This window comes from Bufo bufo, chromosome 1 (genome assembly GCF_905171765.1).
Source record: "Bufo bufo chromosome 1, aBufBuf1.1, whole genome shotgun sequence".
Lineage (NCBI taxonomy): Eukaryota > Metazoa > Chordata > Amphibia > Anura > Bufonidae > Bufo > Bufo bufo.
Window position 1 is genome coordinate 773813586 of NC_053389.1, and position 13417 is coordinate 773827002.

The following is a 13417-nucleotide window of genomic DNA, read 5'->3' on the forward strand; positions in this document are numbered from 1 at the left end:
ATTATTAGAAGGTTGAATAGGCTGAAATGCAATAAAGGGCTAAATGCTTCAAATCATTATAGATTGGGGAATGCAAGTTTTACCTTGGAATAAATGTATCACAATTTTGTGTGTACTTTTACGACACAAATCTAACGCACAAACTCTATGATTAGTTTAACTACAAGTATGTTACGTTCCTTGTATTAGTGATAAACGCGTTGGTTCATAGAACGCATATTATACAATTGTTTAGTTCTTTTCTTTTATGACCACTGTAGAGAGAAAGACGTTTCGGTCATTTTCTGGACTTTCTGGAAACGTGTCTGTAGTTAAGATCTTTTTTTGGTCCTCTAACTTAATAACGTTGCTGCTAAAATGAAAAACTGGAAGTAATAGCTTCCTGGCTTGTCAGCAACTTGGCAACTCGAATTAGCGAGCGGTGCTTGGCATCATATCTTCATGTCTGTGATCTCGAATACTTTGTCATGTTGCATTGGTGTGATGTACTTTTGCAGCGGCTGTTGAATCTACTGGGGCTCTGCCCACTTGTCCCTCCTGGATACATCTTGGATACATCTGGGTTGGCTCAGACTGGACGTCTCTTGCGTCACGGATAGCCTTGACCTCAGGTTCTCTTGGTTCTGGATACAAAGACTTTTAGGATTCCGCCATCTGTCCTTCCATCAACACGTAATCCCATCTTGGGCCATCATCTAAGCTTAAGAAAACAACAGACAGTAGGAGCAACAACGCAGCAAAAACTTTATCAAACATATACCTGCCTATTTTAGGCCTTTGACTTATGCCATACTTTAGCCGGCAACTAGTTGAGGACTTTTATGTTTTTTCCCAAAGAAAAACAAACTACAGGGTATCATGAATAGATATAACTATTCTTCCTCTGCTAGGCTAATACAGCCTTAGGTGTTATGCCTATTTTGGATAATGACCCAATCAATACTTTGATACAGAGTAATATATATACGTCCACATATCTGCATGGAATATAGCGACGACAAGTTAGTCACAATTGATAAACAAACAATATGGTTAGTATAACTGTTCAATCTCTTTTCAGTCATACGATACCACCACCAATCATATGAAATTTATGACGTGTCTGCATCTTCAAATTTTAGATTTTTCCATCTCAGTTCAGCTCTTGGCGTTTTTAGCACTGAAATAAAACTCTACACAAACATCATGTTAATGATCCTGTGGAAAATTTTGATTAGTAATTAATATCATTAATCATTTATTTACTTGTTATAATTATTAATTTAATGAAGCAGTTTGTTTCATTTACTGGACATTCCTATCTCAGCAAAGTATTAAACAACTTTTCCTTTATTCTTTATTCACTTCATGAGATAAAGAATTTACATTCAATGGAGTTGGGAGAATCTTACTCTTCATTTCCATTAGTCTGACCTAAAAAATCAGCTCGCAGTACAGCTCTGCGACCTCTGGCCTCTTCACTGACATGTACCTAGACTTAGGAATGCGCTCCTTCCCCCCTCCCATCTTTAAGATGGTGGGCAAAATTTTGGGACATACAGCATCTGCTGGAAAACTGATTGCATACATGACACAGCTCTGTGACCCCTGGGAGTATAATGTGGTCTGCTCTTACAGAAAACTACTCCTCACCCCTCCCTTAGGAGACTTTTTAAGGCAATTAGGGTTAGTTAACAGAGCTATTTAAATACAGTTTTGTGCTTTTCACTACTAAAACAAATTAACAGGTTCTAGGTACCCTGGTTAAAAAAAATATTAATTCACAAACAGAAAAATAAATCTGAAACGATTAATCAGAGATAGATAAAACAATTCCCTCCTTGGGGGATTATCATATCTGCGGCAATTGCAAATTGTACATTGGGATCCTATAAGAAAGCATGGTTACATCAACATCACTAAAACTGTGCTCTTATAGATTCTATTTTTCAATAACATCGGGTCAGACTTTATATATAAAGTACCTCTATTATACTGTAATGCCCTGAACTACAAAACTCAACATCCCTGTACCTCAATAAAATCAACTACTGTGATCTGAGTCCATTATATACAGTATATGGGGGTAAATCTCTAACTATGGGAGTTAACTGGCCAGGAATTAATAGGAAGGTTCCTGAGTCAAACAAAGGACTAGAAACGGACCCTGTACTGCCTAGGCTAATGAGACCTACATCTGTTCACTTTCTTGGGACAATTTACAATTAATTTCTGGCGATACAAAACATCAATTGTGTTTAGCATAGACAAACAACTCCTGAGTTGATTTACATGTCATGCACTGGTTGCATTCGTGCAATAACACTTTAATGCAACAACTCATCTACGGTTCTGGAATGGGCTTAACTCCTTCAGTACCAGGACAGTAATATTGACTATGTATAGACCACGCCCTTCTAAGGGTTGTAAACGTGATCTGGCTGTAGCATTCTAATGCCAGCAACAATATACATGACAATAAATCATTAATATGTAATCTCAGCAATTATATCTCGGTGGAACCTCCATTTCTGTCATATATCTTCTATATAAAAAAAAGTCTTCATATAAAGAGAGGATCAAGAAAAAAAAAAAAATGTTTTTAAAAAAAATTATATGATCTTTCGGGCGGACATAAACACGCCTCTAAGTTCTTTTTATCAAGTATCTTAATTTGATTTGTGCAAGCAGTGAAACAAAGGGACAATTGTATATGCAAAAATATATAATCAAAAAGAAAATAGATGTGACGCACTGGACTAACTATTGACCCAAGAGGTGCACTCAGTTGAGTGGGCTCACCCAGTCCACTCAAAAAGAGAAGTATAATAGAACAAAAGTAACTGGGCACTCTCAGGATATCTGGACCATTTGAAATTTATTAACATATAATAGCATGAATAACTGTACTTATTGACAATGATAATGTAAAACTGTAATAAAAATACCTGTCCACTACACCATAATACACAATATGCAGTACTCCAATATGACAAATACTACAATATAAAATACTAAAATTCGAGGAATACAATAGAATAAAAACTCGTATAAATATTCGGCAGATATGTGTATGGGAAAGTCAAATATTTAAAATTTGGCCATAATCCAAGGTCCTTTATGTATGTCTCTTTCGATAAATGACAGGGATATCCGAAAAAAAGCAAAGTCCCAATGAGCAATCAAAGAACAAACTCAAGCGGCGTCCCGCTAATAGCATCCACCAGCAGCGTCCCACTGGAATAATAATGCAGTTTTTAAATCGCTGGAAAATAATTGCTGGATAAAATCGTACGGTCTTACCGTCTCCTTTGATAAGTCGACAAAGATGCAGTTATGGACTTCTGAGTTTGCAGACCATATCTTGTAGTAAACTCGCACAACTGCAATTGTTTGGCACGTGTGTTCAGGCCTTCACCATGGAATCAGGCCTTACACTTTCTTTTCCAAGTGTACCTTTCTTGTGCCAGGTAGTTCTTTCTTTGCGACTTTCCAGTCAAATCTCCAGCTTCCCAAGTGGTCCAAATGTTGGGGTCCTGTCTAGGCTAGACGCGTTTCGGGGTTTGACTGCAAAGTCGCAAAGAAAGAACTACCTGGCACAAGAAAGGTACACTTGGAAAAGAAAGTGTAAGGCCTGATTCCATGGTGAAGGCCTGAACACATGTGCCAAACAATTGCAGTTGTGCGAGTTTACTACAAGATATGGTCTGCAAACTCAGAAGTCCATAACTGCATCTTTGTCGACTTATCAAAGGAGACGGTAAGACCGTACGATTTTATCCAGGAATTATTTTCCAGCGATTTAAAAACTGCATTATTATTCCAGTGGGACGCTGCTGGTGGATGCTATTAGCGGGACGCCGCTTGAGTTTGTTCTTTGATTGCTCATTGGGACTTTGCTTTTTTTCGGATATCCCTGTCATTTATCGAAAGAGACATACATAAAGGACATTGGATTATCGCCAAATTTTAAATATTTGACTTTCCCATACACATATCTGCCGAATATTTATACGAGTTTTTATTCTATTGTATTCCTCGAATTTTAGTATTTTATATTGTAGTATTTGTCATATTGGAGTACTGCATATTGTGTATTATGGTGTAGTGGACAGGTATTTTTATTACAGTTTTACATTATCATTGTCAATAAGTACAGTTATTCATGCTATTATATGTTAATAAATTTCAAATGGTCCAGATATCCTGAGAGTGCCCAGTTACTTTTGTTCAAAAATATATAATCGTTTTTTATAAAAACAAAGGATATAAAATCAATACAATTGCAAAACAAATTATAACGTTACAAAATAATACCCAAAATGTACCACACGGTGGTGCTAACACACCCCTATCTCACCAGCACAGTATGATTTAGTGATTTATGACAACCAGTGTCATACTTTTAACAAACGGACTCATATACCAAAAGAAACTTAGGATCTTCTGTTTATCAAATATATAGAGAGGCTGAGCACTCTCCCAATGGACCACACAAAGACTAATTCAAAAATATGATATTTATTACACCAATATATAGATCAAGTTAAAAATAGAATAAACAATATAACAAAATACACAATAAAAAATATTCAATATTAAAAATATTCAGATTGAGAGCAACATCAAAAATAAATAACTGGATATGCAATGGCATGCAAAGGGTTCTTAGTACAACTCAGGTAAATGAATATGTCATGATTGAGTATAAAATCGATGACAATTCGATGTTAGATGATCGACAATGTGAAGATTAGTTTATATCGAATAAATGTTCTAATATTCAAATGAATGTCCGGACTAAAATTCGATATTTGCTTTCGATTGTTCTTTTCGATTATAACAACATATTCGATCCGTATCCCCTGTATGGCAAAATGAAAATCACACTTGCAATTGCCGTCTGACTAAAGCACACAGTGGCGTCCCACGTGGCTATGGTGTCAGATTCGGCGGTACCTGTTAGTAGCGATTCAGTAGGAGCAGTGTGAGCGAATTGACAGCCCTCAGTGTAGAGATTCTCCGATGTAGGAGCTTTGATTGTGACTCTATCGATGTAAGGGTCAGGATATTCGCTATATGCCAAAAGAAGTTCATCAGGGTGAAATCATCAGTTCAAGTTATTAGGGTCAGGACGTCCATCAGCTGATGTGCGGGTCTTTTGAAACAAGACATGTTTCAGGGTCTTTTCCTAGCCCCTTCCTCAGTGGTCCCTTTGGGGGATTTCTCCTGTTTGTGTTAGTTCGGGGTGCCCTTGGTGTAACATTTATTTACTGAAGAATCAAGTATAGGTACATTAGTCACAGTTCTCAGCACGCATGGACTGGCAAATCTTAGATAATGTGCAGTTTTGAGAGTTCTTATAACTGCAGTAATAGTTAATAGGTGAAGGTCTTTTTCCTGAAGCAATATTCCTCACACTACACTTCTATAGCTGACTTAGGCACAAGCATCCAGAGATAGGGTGCAAAGCTTCTCCTTCACTATGCAACCAGAGGCAGCCCCTGACATCAGACCAAGTCCTGCTGCACCTTTTTCACAGGTCGCTGTACTAAAATAAATGGATCCAAAATGTCCTCAGCTGGATGTGGATCTTAAAAAACTTCCACAGTGTGCTTGCACAGTATATACAGGAACCATAAGACTTAAATCCCCTGAACAAGTTCGTTGTGGAGTCTATACGCTTCTTTTTAGACAAGTTATCTCCACAGAGCTTCTACATGCACTTCCTCTTCACACTAGTATCCTGTGTAAAGTTTTCTTTTGTCCCTTTTCTCCACTTTTTCCACATTTACTGTTCCCTGGCTGTTTTGATCCCAGGGCTATCTCCCTGCATCTGCTCATTTCACTGTGTAGACATGGACTGACTTCTCTGACCCAAATCCTCCTCCCTATGGGAAGGTTGGTAACAGCACTGCCTAGCAACTGGTTGCTATGGCCTGTTAGCTGGAACCCCTTTCACAGTGTACCACTTAAATCTGCACTTAAATCTCCTGAACAGGTTCATTGTGGAGTCTATAAGTTTCTTTTTTAGACAAGTTATCTCCACAGAGCTTTTACATGCACCTCCTCTTCACACTGATATGCTGTGTAAAATGTGCTTTTTCTCTTTCTCCACTTTTTCCACATCTGCTGTTCTCTGGCTGGTTTGATACCAGGCCTATCTCCCTGTATCTGCTCACTTCACTGTCTAGACATGGACTGACTTCTCTGACCCAAATCCTCCTCCCTATGGGAAGGTTGGTAACAGCACTGCCTAGCAACTGGTTGCTATGGCCTGTTAACGGTCAGCTGCTTATTACACAGGCATAATGCGTATACACCATAAAGCCCATCTGGAACCCCTTTAGCAGTGTACCACAGCCTTGCAGTAAGACGTTGGTACCGCACCATGGGCCATATTTATCATTAGCTCAGGTCAGAATAATGGAGTGAAAAAGTCCCCAAAAAAGTCCCAAACGCTAAAACTGCACACAAATTTGCGACTTTTTTCTGCTCTGCACTATGCTCGCCAGTTTTCTGAAAGTGGGCGTGTTTTCTTATGTAAATGAATCTCTAGACAGATTTACTATTGGGATTATTTAAAAAGTCGCAAAAAAGTCGCAATTTCACTCCAGTGAGGACCATGCTTATCTTATGAGACTTTTTAATAGAACATGCGACTTTTTCATAAAAACATGCTACTTTTTCGTAAAGATGTGCGACTTTTGTAAAGCTGCTTACTGACGGATAAGCTGCTACCGTCAAACCACATTTATTACAGTCTTAAAGGGCCAATCATAAATCTGACTTGGCTAAAACTGACTTTAGCCATATGTGAAAGTGGAGTGAGCTGTCAGAGTCATGATAAATCTGGCCCCATGCGTCTTTTGGGCCATTTTGTTTACATAACAGTATATGGAACCGCCTGTCACTTTAATCAGTAAGATTTTCCTATTCTTTCTTGAGTGCTTGAGAAAGTACGTACATTATAAAGAGGGGAAAATAAGGATCTTGCAGTGAGTATGTGCGGGAGGATAGGAAAATCAAAGTGTGTGGGAGTCAGATGGAGCTTCATGTAAATGCTGCCTTTTTTTTCTGGAGCCAATCAGAGGGAATACTGGATCTCATCCCAGCCCCTCATTACATGCCAGTTTGGCTACCAGACCTCTGCTGTCAGTGGATAATCGAGCGCTGTGAGCTACAGGTCTGGACTGGTGGACTATAAATGGGAGCAGGTGAGTGCAGAGGGCAAGCGGGCATTATACCGCGAAAGAGGAGATCATCATTCTTAATGCATGGGTTCAATGAGATCCATAAAAAGGAGCGATAGTCTGCAGCCTACAAAGAATTTTGATACAGGGACGGCAGCAGGTACAGGTAGATTTGGACATGTGAGACGTCTTTTCACCTGGAGACGCTGTGAGTGAGTCTTCTTGATTGTAATGAAATTTTAGGAAAAATAGGAAGCTAAAAAAACGTGTCTCTAGAGGAAGAAGCTAATACTCTGCAGAAATGAGGGGGAGTGGGTAATGATCTGCAAGCATGAGGAAAGATGGGGGGGGGGGGGCATGCTAGGTGTTTTCAGCAAGGGACCAGGAAGAAGCAATGTTCTGCAGACTGGAAGCGAAAGGGTTCAAATTGGAGCAATGCTCTGCATGTCTCGGGCAAAGGATTCGGCAGCTAGGTTCTTAAAACTTCACATGTCCATTGGCAAGATGTTTGTATGATCCCTTTCTATATATATATATATGGATGAATTCATGCTGGGAGCAATCATCTGCAAATGTGGTGTTAATGGAGCAATACTCTGCAGTCACGTCCCCAGTCCTAAAAGAGTGATGCTCTGCAAATAATATAGTAGCAACGTTCTGCACTAGCTGATCTTTTCTGCCACTTCTCTATTTTGTGCACATCGATGAGCAATGCTCTGCAGATATTAAGTAGGAGACTGGTTAACGATATGAAGTTCTAAGAGGTATCAATAGGGTGATAGTCTGCGGTTGTATCAATAGGGTGATAATCTGCAGTTGTATCAATAAGATGATAGTCTGTAGTTGTATCAATAGGGTGATAAACTGCAGTTGTATCAATAGGATGATACTCTGTGGCTACATCAAAAGAGTGATACTCTGCAGCAGTTTCAATAGGGCGATAGTCTGCAGTTGTATCAATAGGGTGATACTTTGCAGTGTTAGCGCACACGAATGTTGTGGCGGTATTGCATCCTGCATACGGCGGGTCCGCAATACACGGGCACTGGCCGGTGTGCACTCCGCATCATTCACTTGAATGGGTCCGCAATCACGGAGATGCGGAACGGAAGCATGGATCGGAACCCCACGAAAGCTCTATGCAGTGCTTCCGTGGTCTTTTGGTCCGTGCCTCCGCACCGGAAAAAAATAGAACTTGTTGCGGTGCGGACGGATCACAGACCCATTCAAGTTGAATGGGGCTCGATCCGTCCCGGGCCGCTGCACGGACGTTGCCCGTGCATTGGGGACCGCAAATTGCACGGAAACGGACGTACAACGTTTGTGTGCAAGAGGCCTAAGGATGTAGCAGAGCTGAGTTAGACAGACATCACCATTATCATATCGCAAGGATATAAGCTAACACCACGACTTCATTGAAAGGCTAGTTCACACTACATCGTAATCACCAGGCACATTCTGGCGGAAGGGTTAATAGAAGGATGGTCCATAGGTTACAGGTGGGGAGGGATTACCGGCGCGATGTATTGTAGAGGCTGGGAACGAAGGACCAGGAATCCTCGCAGATTTGGAGAGGTGAGACGTTACTCTACGCGTGCCTGTCACTGTGTCGACGCTTGAGGAGGGAAGGTGGCGTCTGTGGCGTGAGAAGGGTTAATTGACTGCACTCCCTTTTGGAGTGACTGATTCTGATTTGCATCTCTAGCAATTAGTGTCCGGGTTCTTGGGGTTCATCCTGCTGTTTTATTGCAATTGAAGATTAGAATTAGAATAAAATTCGTAATATGGGAATTGGGAGTTTAATTTCTATGCAGGGAACTAATCTAAAATGGGCTAAAAATACCTCCAGGGACACCAGCGATATTTCTACGTCTCATGTACGTTATCAATTCTGTCTCTAAATCCCGTTCTGGGGATTGTTTTCTACATTTAATGATATAGCAGAGCTGAATTTGTTACGTAACCGTGCCGATCTGCATTGTGATAACCCAATGGGTACATGATATAGCACCGGATTTAGCTCCGTCGTGCTCATAAACAAACTCAGCTCTGCGCCATCTGACAACTTCAGCACTGCTACATCTCCCTGCTATACCTTAGGATTCTGATTCTTGCACCGTATCCCCCTCATCCCTTCTTTACACATATTTGGTGTGGTTCATCTATTGGGTTTGACATAGCGAGAAGCTGGGGGTGTTCTTGTAAATGTTGGGATTTTTTTTTAAGTGTGTGGGTCTGTTGCCATAGGATGCTGTCAGAATTTGACATGATCTGGTAAAGAGGCTGTTGTCCCTGACGGTTGCTCCAGCCTGACTCATGCAGCACAGAGTGTGCGTGGGCGGCACTGCTACCTCTAAGACTATACAGTTGAAAAATCAGGGACTAAGAAGACTTTCTTAGGGGCTGAACACAGGAGAGTGAGGGGAAGAATGCTGCGCGCCTAGAAGAGCCTGAACCTTCCTCCAGTATCATGAGTGGTGCTGAGTTCTTTAAGTGTATTCTTCCCTTCCTGTATGGATGAATATGTTTAAGACGTCTCCATCCTTTCCAAATGTTGCTAGACTACAACTCTCAGCAAGCACTGGCAGCTTGCAGGCATGCTGGAAGTTGTAGTTGTGACGCAACTGGAGAGCCTCAGGTTGGAGACCCTTGATCTCAATCGGTGACTTAACCCATCCTACCATTTAGGTCTCAATTGACCTCTTAGGCCTCTTTCACACGGGCGTTGCGGGAACATGTGCGATTTTTCCGTGCGAGTGCAAAACATTGTAATGCGTTTTGCACTCGCGTGAGAAAAATCGCGCATGTTTGGTACCCAAACCCGAACTTCTTCACAGAAGTTTGGGCTTGGGATCGGTGTTCTTTAGATTGTATTATTTTCCCTTATAACATGGTTATAAGGGAAAATAATAGCATTCTGAATACAGAATGCATAGTAAAATAGCGCTGGAGGGGTTAAAAAAATAATAATTGAACTCACCTTAGTCCAGTTGATTGCGCAGCCGGCATCGCTTCTGTCTCCTTCTTTGCTGATTGCAGGAAAAGGACCTGTGGTGACGTCACTCCGGTCATCACATGGTCCGTCACATGATCCATCACCATGGTAAAAGATCATGTCACGGACCATGTGATGACCGGAGTGACGTCACCACAGGTCCTTTTCCTGCAATCAGCAAAGAAGGAGACAGAAGAGATGCCGGCTGCACGATCAAGTGGACTAAGGTGAGTTTAATTATTTTTTATTTTTTATTAACCCCTCCAGCCCTATTTTACTATGCATTCTGTATTCAGAATGCTATTATTTTCCTGTATAACCATGTTATAAGGGAAAATAATAATGATCGGGTCTCCATCCCGATCGTCTCCTAGCAACCGTGAGTGAAAATCGCACTGCATCCGCACTTGCTTGCAGATGCTTGCGATTTTCACGCAACCCCATTCATTTCTATGGGGCCTGCGTTACGTGAAAAACGCACAAAGAGGAGCATGCTGCGATTTTCACGCAACGCACAAGTGATGCATGAAAATCACCGCTCGTTTGCACAGCCCCATAGAAATTAATGGGTCATGATTCAGTGCGGGTGCAATGCGTTCAACTCACGCATCGCATCCGCGCGGAATACTCGCCCGTGTGAAAGGGGCCTTAGAGGTGTAAATTTCCATTATCATCCACCTACTTATGTGTTCATGTTCACCTAGTAGCCCTTTAAAGGGGTCCTCTAGAATTTTTTGGGGATAGGCCATCAATGCCAAATCGAGAATATCTCGACAACCCTGCCGATCCACTGTTTTTCAGTAGCTCCATTACTGGAGCTACATAGCTCTTTCCAACTGATTGGTAGGGGTGCTGGGAGTCAAACCCCCTTTGATCGGATATTGATGACCTATCCTAAGGACAGGCCATCAATATATAAATCCTGGAGAACCCCTTTAAGGCCCACGTATCCATTAGACTATTGTACAATGAACCCACCATCTTTAGTGGGATTGGCGGACCATCTAATGTGTATGAAGAAGGATCGGGTGCGTTGAATTTCAAGGTCCCATTACTTTGTTCTTCTGGGAACGCATGCCCACTGCTGCACCACTCAACTCTATGGTACTGCCAGAGATAGCCAAGTACAAATGCCTGTGATTGGCAGGGGCCCTAGCGGTCAGAGAATAAATGGAGAGCTGCCACCTCCCCAGGTAGGACAAGGTCAAGGGGCCCCTATTCTTGGGATTGGCACGGATCTATCAAATATTGACTCTACAGGGACAGATTCTGGTGGGCCAGTCAGGTTATGACGTCATGAGGTTGGCTTCCCCAGAAAACGAATTAGTATTTCAGACGTTTATGTTATGAAGGACCCATTAGCCAGTACACTAGACATACATCCCAACCATCCCAGATCCAGCGGACAGTCCCTGATTTCAGCCACTGTCCCTAGAGGACTGGTTCATGTCCTGCTTTGAACTGTGTGTGCGTGCTCAGGACACAGATATAGTTGAAGGCAGGGAGCCATCAGCTACCTGTTTCACCATTCATCGGCCTGTGTAACCTGATACTTCAGCTATTCTACGCACTTTAACACAATTTGGCCACTCGTACTCATATGGACCTGCCCGCCGCAGTGTTAATTGCAGGCATGATTGCAAGAAGACACTCGCCAGCTAGATATTCTACTGAGAGAGACTTTAGCAAGATAGTGTACCAAGAGGGCCATAACTTTCAGCATTGCCAAATGCCATACATTGCTATCTGGGAGAAGAGTTGCACTATGTACCTGGTTTACTGACTCCTACATCACAACACACTGGCCATTGCGTGCTCTTCATGCCATGCCCTCCACCTGTACGAAAAGTGAACATCAAGGGCTCCCCAAACTACCATCAGGCCACTACCACTCCCATCTTTTGCTCCGTCTCCTCAAGGGCTCGCTGAGTACAGGGGCAGCACTTTTGTAAGGAGGCACTAGGGGGCAGCTCTTATAAGGGGTATACTAATGGGACAGCACTACTGTGAACCAGCGCTAAGGGGGCAACTCTTGTAATGGCGGAACTAACTGGGTAGCTCTGCTGTGAAGGGGCGCTAAGGAGACAGCGTTACTGTGAAGGGGTACTAAGAGAGCAGTACTTTTGTAAGGGGGCAGCACTACTGTGAGGTGGCACTAAGGGGCCAGCACTATTGTGGGAGAGGCACTACAGGGGCAGCACTTTTGTAAAGAGGCACTAGGGGGCAGCTCTTATTAGGGGAATACTAATGGGACAGCACTACTGTGAACCAGCACTAAGGGGGCAGCCCTTTTTTAGGGTACACTAATGGGGCAACTCTTGTACTGGTGGCACTAACTGGGTAGCTCTACTGTGAAGGGGTGCTAAGGAGACAGGATTACTGTGAAGGGGCACTCAGGGGCAGCACTATTGTGGGAGGGAAACTAAGGATGCAGCACTATTGTGCACGGGCACTAAAGGGGCTTTCTCCTGTGTTGGGGTACAAAAAGGACTGGGTGTATACAACTTGATAGTCTTTGGGCAAAGAACCTCCTTGCACTTATCAAAGTTTGGGAGGTACTATATGCACTATATGACATTACTTGTATGGCTCCTCATATCAGTACATTACACTAGTTATATCCAACAGGGGCACTCTACGTACGAGCCACAACTTCTGCCTGGTCATAATTAGTACTATATGGTTGTATGTGTATTTATAGTGTTCCATATATCACTATAGGGCTGTATATATAATTCTGGGTTGTAGTGTGCAGCATGCCCATAAAAGAGTGGTATGGAGGATAGGAGTAGTTGTACTCACAGTGGCGGTCTTCACTATGTCGATCTCCTGAGCCGTGTAATGTTAGGAAGGTTACGCCTTTTCTTCCCTTTGGGGCACTCCTTGGTTTTGTGATTGCCCTGAGGGGGCAGATTCGAACAAATGTTAAGGGTGGCTGAGACTACCTTCCCTTATAACAATGCAGTGAAGTCCAAAACGTGCATATATGTATTACCTTCCACCGGCTTGTCTCTTCCTGCATTTGCTCTTTAAATGACAGAAGTGCAGTCCTATAAGTTCTGTTTTCTTTCACTCAGAAGTTGGTTCACTTTGTTGGATGCTCTTGTCTCCCAGGGCAAGTGTTCCCAGTTCAATACTGCTGTGGCTCTCTCCCACAGCTTACTCTATGGCTCACTGCTAGCAGCTTCCGAAAGTAGGATGGAGCCAGCCACACCTAGCAACTGTCTAGCAACTAAGACAGGGGCTGGAT

At 42.3% G+C, this 13417-nt stretch overlaps 1 protein-coding gene across 1 annotated transcript in view; it reads left to right on the forward strand.

Moving 5' to 3' along the window:
- Positions 1-7146: 7146 nt before the first annotated feature.
- The window catches only part of LZTS1 (leucine zipper tumor suppressor 1), a 29527-nt gene continuing 23256 nt past the window's right edge, over positions 7147-13417 (forward strand). The window contains exon 1 of the mRNA XM_040415824.1: positions 7147-7196. The gene's annotated coding sequence lies outside the window, so the exon portion shown is untranslated. The remainder of the gene's footprint in view (positions 7197-13417) is intronic.